The sequence below is a fragment of the Pelodiscus sinensis genome, chromosome 13 (assembly GCF_049634645.1).
Source record: "Pelodiscus sinensis isolate JC-2024 chromosome 13, ASM4963464v1, whole genome shotgun sequence".
In the NCBI taxonomy this organism is placed as follows: domain Eukaryota; kingdom Metazoa; phylum Chordata; order Testudines; family Trionychidae; genus Pelodiscus; species Pelodiscus sinensis.
Window position 1 is genome coordinate 7,860,230 of NC_134723.1, and position 8,153 is coordinate 7,868,382.

Below are 8,153 nucleotides of genomic sequence, written 5' to 3' on the forward strand. Positions count from 1 at the left end.
GGGAGCATCAGAGTTCTCGTGCAAGAAGCCCTGATTTTCTACAGTACAACATCAGTTTACTTGTGCAAGAATGCGCAGCCAGTGTAGACAGGCGGCATGCTTTGCGCAAGAGTGGCCATTTTCACGCAAGAGCGCGCCAGTGTAGACACAGCTTTAGTGATTTCAACTCTTTAGCCATCATCTAGGCTGGCAAAAGATTCCAGCTTCCACTGGACTAGCAAAAAGACTCCTCAGGGAGTCTGCTTTAGGTCTGTCCTTTAAATCAGGGGGAAAGGGGTAGGTTGAGCCAGTCTTTCTGCTCCCACCTGGCAAGCATGAAGCAGGCTGACTCAGCCCTCAAGCCCTTTCCACCCCAACTCAGTTCACTCAACTTTGGCGGGGGGTGGCTTGTTCATCTGAGACCTCTTACAGTGATGGTGTCTCTCCTGCAAGCACTGGTGTCATATTTTACAGTTCCCATATTTAGGGGTAGTATGATTTATGACCCCCACAACAGCCCCAAATTAGTTACAATACACCACATTCCATTCCCACACTGATCCTTCATCACCCTGGCTGAACTGGATTTACATAACCACACCTCGGATTCCTTCCCCTCTCCTGGCATGAGCTGTATTTACATATCAACAGTTAACAGTTAATTATCTTGCAGAGCTAAACAACTGGAGTGAGCATACCCACCCCCCAGGGCAGCTCTCCTTTTAGCTGGCTGATAGCAAGCAGTAGTTTAGCCCCTGATTACACATGCCCCTGATTACACTGCTTCTGTCTGTCCCAGCAGAGTGGTGACCCAGAAATACTGGTGCCCTAGGCAACTGCCTATTCTGCCTATGCCTAAGGACGGCCCTGAGCAGGGAGCTCCAGCTCTATGGAGCTCCAGCTGGGCTAGCAGCAGGGGGGCTGGTTCTGGAGCCCAGCAGCAGCATGTCTAGGGCTGGAGCCCGAGCCTAGGGGCAGTGGTAGGGAGGGGCTGGGAGGCCAATGATAGGGGACATTCCATGGTCCAGCAAATCCCCTTGTTCAGGATTGTCTAAGCCCAAGGGTGCCGGATCCCAGGGAGGGCCAACCTGTAGTTTACAGGGTGAAGAAAAAAATACACTTGATGGATTTCCCATTTTAAAAAAATTGCTAAAAACGTTAAACAGAAAAATGTTAACATTTTGTTTAAGAAATCCAAATTAAAAATTAATTTCACAAAAATAACATCATGTTTCTGAAAAATACAATTATTTAAATAAAGCAGGTACTTTTTCCTTTCATTTTCCAATTTCTCCCCCCTCTCCCGCCAAACCTTAATTGAGTTAAGGACCCAAGCAATGATGTGGGAAAAGCTGAAGTACTCAATGCTTTCTTTGCCTCAGTCTTCACAGACAAGGTCAGCTCCTAGACTAATGCACTAAGCAACACAGTATGGGAAGGAGGTGGACAGCCTTTGGTGGGGAAAGAACAGGTTAGGAAGTATTCAGAAAAGCTAGACATACACAAGTCCATGCGTCTGGATTTAATGCATCTGAGAGTTCTGAGGGAGTTGGCAAATGTCATTGCAGAGCCTTTGGCCATTATCTTTGAAAACTCATTGAGATCAGGAGAGATCCGAGATGATTGGAAAAAGGCAAATGTAGTGCCCATTTTTAAAAAAGGGAAGGACGACAATCCAGGGAACTACAGACCAGTCAGCTGTACCTCAAACCCTAGAAAAATCATGGAGGCGATTCTCAAGGAATCTATTCTGAAGCACTTGGAAGAGGGGAAAGTGATCAGGAATAGTTAACATGGATCCACAAAGGGCAAGTCACATCTGACCAATCTGATTAGCTTCTATGATGAGGTAACTGGCCCTATGGATATGAGAAAGTCAGTGGATATGATAGCAAAGACTTTAGCAAAGCTTTTGATATGGTCTCCCACAATATTCTTGCCAGCAAGTAAAGGGAGTATAGATTGGATAAATGGACTGTAAGATGGATAGAAAGTTGGCTAGAATGTTGGGCCCAACGGGTTGTGATCAATGGCTCGATGTCAGGTTGGAGGTCCGTTTCTAGCAGAGTGACTTAAGGTTCAGTTCTAGGACCCGTTTTGTTCACTATCTTTATTAATGACCTGGATGAAGGGATGGATTACACCCTCAGCAAGTTTGCAGATGGCACTAAGCTAGAGGGAAAGGTAGATACCCTGGAGGGCAGGGATAGGGTCCAGAGTGACCTAGACAGATTAGAGGATTGGGCAAAAAGAAATCTGATGAGGTTCAACAAGGACAAGTGCAGAGTCCTGTACTTCGGACAGAAGAATCCCAAGCATTGTTACAGGCTGGGAACCAAATGGCTAAGTAGCAATTCTACAGAAAAGGACCTGGGGATTACAGTGGATGAGAAGCTGGATATGAGTCAGCAGCGTGCCCTTGTAGCCAAGAAAGCTAATGGCATCTTAGGTTTTATTAGGAGAAGCATTGCCAGCAGATGTAGAGAAGTGATTATTCCCCTTTATTAGGCTTTGGTGAGGCCACATCTGGAGTATTATGTCCAATTATGCCTCCCCCCCCCACTATATAAAGGATGTGGATGCATTGGAGAGGGTTCAGCGGAGGGCAACCAAAATGATTAGGGGGCTGAAGCACATGATCTATGAGAAAAGACTGAAACCCCTTGGTTTGAACTAACGTTACTCCTCAAAAAATGAGGAGTAATGTTAGTTTGAACTAAGGGGTTTCATTCGAACTAACGCATCCCAATGCACACTTTCACTTTCAAAACAGCTGTTGATTGGCCTAATACACCGGTGAGATCATGCTAATGAAGCACGAGATATTTAAATCCCCGCTTCATTGACTATTTCAAATGCCTACATTTGCATCCCTAGTTCGAACTAGGGTGCAAGTGTAGACATAACCTGAGGGATTTGGGTTTGGTTAGTCTGCAGAAGAGAAGAATGAGGGGGTATTTGAGAGCAGCCTTCAACTTCCTGAAGGTTCCAAAGAGGATGAAGAGAGGCTGTTCACAGTAGTGACAGATGGCAAAACAAGGAGCGATGGTCTCAAGTTACAGTGGGGGAGGTCTAGGTTGATATTAGGAAAAACTATTTCACTAGGAAATGCATGTGACGAAGTGGGTCTTTGCCCATGAAAGCTTATGCTCCTACACTTCAGTTAGTCTATAAGGTGCCACAGGACTCCTCGCCGCTTTCACTAGGAGGGTGGTTAAGCAGTGGAATGGGTTACCTAGGGAGGGGGTGGAATCTCCATCCCTAGAGGTTTTTAAGCCTCGGCTTGACAAAGCCCTGGCTGGGTTGATTTAGTTGGGATTGGTTCTGCCTTGGGCAGGGGGCTGGACTTGATGACCTCCTGAGGTCTCTTCTAGCTGTATGATTCTATGATTCTGGTAAATCTGCTACTACATATATATGTATAGGGGAAACTGGTGGTGACCAATCTAACACTTTTTGTTATAAAAGATCCTTGTGACTTTTACTGGTACACACTTACCTTTCCATTGTTTGCAGGAAATCTTTAATCTTCAGCAGGGGAAACACTCTGAGGCTAGAGATGTGCTTTTTTCTTATTCTGTGACTTTCCATTCAGCATTTGCTGAAATACAAATTGTTCAATATCACCATTTCCCTCCTTGCATTTTCTAAGAAAATGGTGGCAGCGTTATGAAAATCATAATTCAAACCCCAAAATTTTCAACACTAGACTCACACTGTGGCCAAACAGTAGCAGCTATTGCTGCCAATGTAGCGGGAATGCCTGGGAGCTAAAAGAACAGTTATGAGGTATGTGGAGAAGGTGGTAAGCTAAACTCCTCTACTCTTGAACCAGAATGTAGCCTTAAGCCAAGCTTTCTCCTTCCATCATCTCCAGACTCAGCACTCTGCCCACACAGGGGCAACACATAATACGTTGGAATGTGAGTGAGGGTGCATCTACACAGTAGGGCTTAACTTGAAATAAGCTACACAAATTGAGCTACATCAATTGCATAGCTTATTTCGAAATTGGGAGTGTCTACACAGCACTTATTTCAAAATAGAGCACTCTTCCTCTGACTTCCCTTACTCCTCATAAAATGAGGGTTACAGGAGTCAGAGCAAGAAGTCCTTCAGCTTGACCTTATTTCGACATTATTTCGAAATAATGTTGCTGTATAGACATACCCTGAGGCTATGTCTACACTCGCAGCTGTTCTTGCGCAAGGGTTCTTGCGCAAGAACTCTTGCACAAGAAAACTTCCACACTGCCATGTGCGAGCTGTGCTTTTGCAAAAGAACATCCATGGCAGTGTGGATGCTCTCTTGCTCAAGAAAGCTCTGATGGCCATTTTAGCCATAGAGCTTCCTTGAGCAAGAAATCCCTACCGAGCGTCCAAACTGCCCTCTTGCGCAAGAACTCCTGAGCAAGAGGGCTTACACCTGTTAAAAAAGAGCATAGCTCTTGCACAAGAAGTCCTCTCTTACCACACCGTCCTGTACATCTTCTTGCGCAAGAGCAGATGGGCAGTGTGCACGTTTTCCGGAAGAGCAGCCATTCTTGCGCAATAACCCTCCAGTGTAGACATAGCCCTAGATATTGAACCCGGCCCTGGTTGCTGACAGGCCTACCCGGCAGAAGGGTTACACATGTAACAGCAGGGCTGGGTCCTAGAGAGGGCTGAATGCACTGCCTGCAGCACAGTCTGAGGGAGGGGATTGGCTGCTGGGGTCTCTGGGAAGGGAAGGGAAGGGGATAGGAGTGGAAGAGCAAGTCAGACATAGGGGCACCAGTTTAATAATCCCGCCTAAGGCACCATAAATCCTAAGGAAGGTCCTGTCCCCGCTGCACAGCCAGGGCCAGCATGACTTGGCAACCAGAGCTCCTGTTGTGCCATCAGACTTGCTTCTGCTGGGGCTGGGGCCGGGGCTGGAGCTCCCCACTGCGTGGCTGTGGCCAGAGCTCCTCAGCAGCTGGGACTGGAACTCTCCACTGTGCCACCAGCCCTCCCCCTGTCAGGGACCCTCCTGCCACACTCCTGAACTTGCTGTCAGATCTCCCTATCCCTGGGCTCTTTGGACTAGCACCAGGGTTGTTGCTGGACCAAGAGTACCAGTTTAGGGAGGTACAACTTGTATTATCATTTACTATGTTTTAACAAAAAAGGTCAATTTGCTTTCCAATAACATTTTCTTCTACTTTTCAAACATTGAGGATTGATTTAGCCATGACAACACAGAGCACTATGCCAGATTTCTCCATTTTATCTCTTTTCTGTAAGGTTTATTGAGAAGCAATCCTAGTGCAGGTTCGTGCTATTTTTCTGGCTCATCTTGGTTCCATCTGTCAACTTTTGCTGAGTTATGTCAATTTTGAGGACTGTACTTTATTTGGCGATTCTGTGTTTTTTTCTCTTTGGTTTTATGAGGAGCAATCCCATTGTAGGCACATCTCATTTTCCTGGTACAACCAAATCCTTATGTTGCAATAAGAGGAAGCTGATTATTGAAATTAATTGTCCGGGCTCTTACCAGTTAGAAGATGTTCATGATCAAACAGACAAACTCTGTAAAATATATAGTAGATTGCAATTCAGACATCCACTTATCATTTCCTTGACAATCATTCTTGCAAGGTTTTTATATCCAAGATCTACAAAATTCATGTACATTATGATTTTGGAATGTGATGGCATTTCTCTGTTTTATTTTCAGTCTTTATGAAGAGATTAACCAAATGCAAAACATGGATCTCAATCTTCACATAGATTATATCTCTCCCAAAGTTTAGAATTATTCTGGCTTGTGATATTTGTTTGGGCCCATTGTAGTCATGTGGGTAAAAATAAAAGAGCAAAGAATGGAGGAAGAGAGAAATGACACTGTGCCTAGATAAGAATTCTCCTTTGCAGTTTGCTTCTGCTACAGTCCTTCTGTGATGCCAGTATCACATCCATACTAGATTGATGCTCAGTGAATGTGCCATCAAAAAATCAGGCCAAGATAGGCTGATTAAGAGAAGCACAATTTATTTTTGTTTTTGGTCTGGAAACACTACCAGTCAGCATGGATGGGTCAGAAAATGGAAGGAAATTCCAGGGGATGAGGGAAATAATTGTTATAGCTAGAAATGCTATGAAGATCCTCTATCTTTTATTTGCTAATTCCTTATGGGTACCATGATCTGATTACATTTTCCTAAATCTCAAGAGCGCTGGAAAGGGAAGGAGGGGAGAAACTGTCATGAAGTTGTTGCTTAATAAGGAACAGAGAATTCTATTGTGCGCTGTTACACTTCCAACCCTGTTGCCACAGAATTAGTGAGAAGGGGACCAGCAATTGAACCCACAGGCCATTACAGGGCTTGGCTTCCTTATTTAGGCCTAGCCCTATGAGATGCTACTTTGGTGCCAAGCACCAGAGAACTGAAGTCACCTAAAGTTAAGCAGATTGGAAACGATATCTTGTTTATGCACTTGGGTTTTTTTAAGTTTCTCCCTTCTGTTTATTCATAGCTGATTAATTTATTACATAACTACTGAAATGTATGATGTGCACGTTACGTTCAAGGCCCCGTGCACTCTGTGACAGGTTGAACTGAAATTCTGTAGTGAAGACTCTGGATTCTGCAGCACTCATGTGGCAGGCTTTAAATTGCATGGCAGACTCCATTTAAATTACAAAATAAGAGTTTTAATGAATTATATATGAAAATAAATTATGCCACCAATAGGTAGTCCCAGTGTTGTTTATTTGGGGATTCAATTCAGTTTATATTGTACTATCCCAGCACTTTAATTATTCAATATGCCAATGTGTTTTATATTCAAACCTCCCAACTTTATAATAGAACTTTTTTTGAGTGGTGAAATTGGATGTTTTGGAGGCTGTATAATAGGCAATTGTGGTTCTTACCCTCTGGGGAAGGCATCAGAGGCCGTTAAGAATTATGGGAAAAGTACAATAACTGTATGTTCACCACAACCTGTACTGCACTCTTTAAGGGACACCAGCCTTTTACCATACATCTACACAAAAAGTCATATATATGAATAGAATTGGAAAGAAATAGTAAGATGGAACAGGGGTGGAGAAGGGACAGTAGTGTTGTGAAATGGGAGGAATAAATGGAAAGGCAGGCATCTCGGAGGGCACGTCTACACTAAAGGGAAAGGTCAACTTAAGATATGCAACTCCAACTATGTAAATTACATAGCTGGAGTCGACATATCTTAAATCACCGCTCACAGAGTGGGAGGTTAACAGGAGGCAGTGCTCCCATTGGCTTCCCTTACTCCTTGTGAGGAGCAACAGCACCAGCGCCGAGCAGGGTGCCCTTTCAATTTGAATTAGCGGGGCTTTACTAGACCCGCTAAATCAAACCCTGAAATATTGACCACATACTATAGACATGGCCTAAGACAGCAGAAGTAACATGATAGCAGGTGGCCTGTCGCACATGGGATTTGTGAAAGTCGTTGGTGTAAGAAGATATGGGCAAGTGTGGTAAATGTCTTAAGTTTTCATATCATAACTTTTGTGCTGGTGCGAGGTATTTTGTGTATGTAAATGATCAGGGCTCAACAAATAATGTAATCTACTCGCCCGTGGCAACCTGGAAGAGCCGGTGCAGAGCACAGAACCGCATGGCTGGCGAGCGGGGCTTGCCGCCACTTGGCGAGTCCTGTAAATGATTAAAGTGTAAATGATTAAAAAAATTATTGTTTATTAATAGTACAAGGTAACAGACATATTTCTCCACTTATAGATGATGGGGCATAGGATGCCTGAAGACTGGAGAATCACCAGGCTACGTCCTATGTCCTCATCCTTTCCTTTCTTTTAAAGACGTTTTGGAGGGTAATTTGGGGGTAAGAACAAGGCATTTTTACCCCTGCCACACCTAACTTATAAAGATGAATAAGAATGAATGTATCATTTACTTGAGTAACTAAAATAGGAAAAAACCATTCTTTTAGGTCCATGTTAGCTATCAATGGTTATTTAATTAACATACTGCACAATAAATGTCTTGTTACATCTAAATTAAATGCTTATTTGAGAAATTTAATTTCAAGTGTTACTTTTAGATTACTGATCAACTATAAATCACAAGATGGTATTTTTCACTCATATAATCATGAAATTATTTTTATGGGTATAGACTAAGCGGAACAGATGATAGATTGGTG

The 8,153-nt window shown here is 43.6% G+C and overlaps 1 long non-coding RNA gene across 1 annotated transcript in view; it reads left to right on the top strand.

Moving 5' to 3' along the window:
• The window catches only part of LOC142831275 (uncharacterized), an 83,402-nt gene extending 75,461 nt beyond the window's left edge, over positions 1-7,941 (top strand). The window contains exon 3 of the long non-coding RNA XR_012906983.1: positions 7,730-7,941. This is a non-coding gene — a long non-coding RNA (uncharacterized LOC142831275). The remainder of the gene's footprint in view (positions 1-7,729) is intronic.
• Positions 7,942-8,153: the final 212 nt, after the last annotated feature.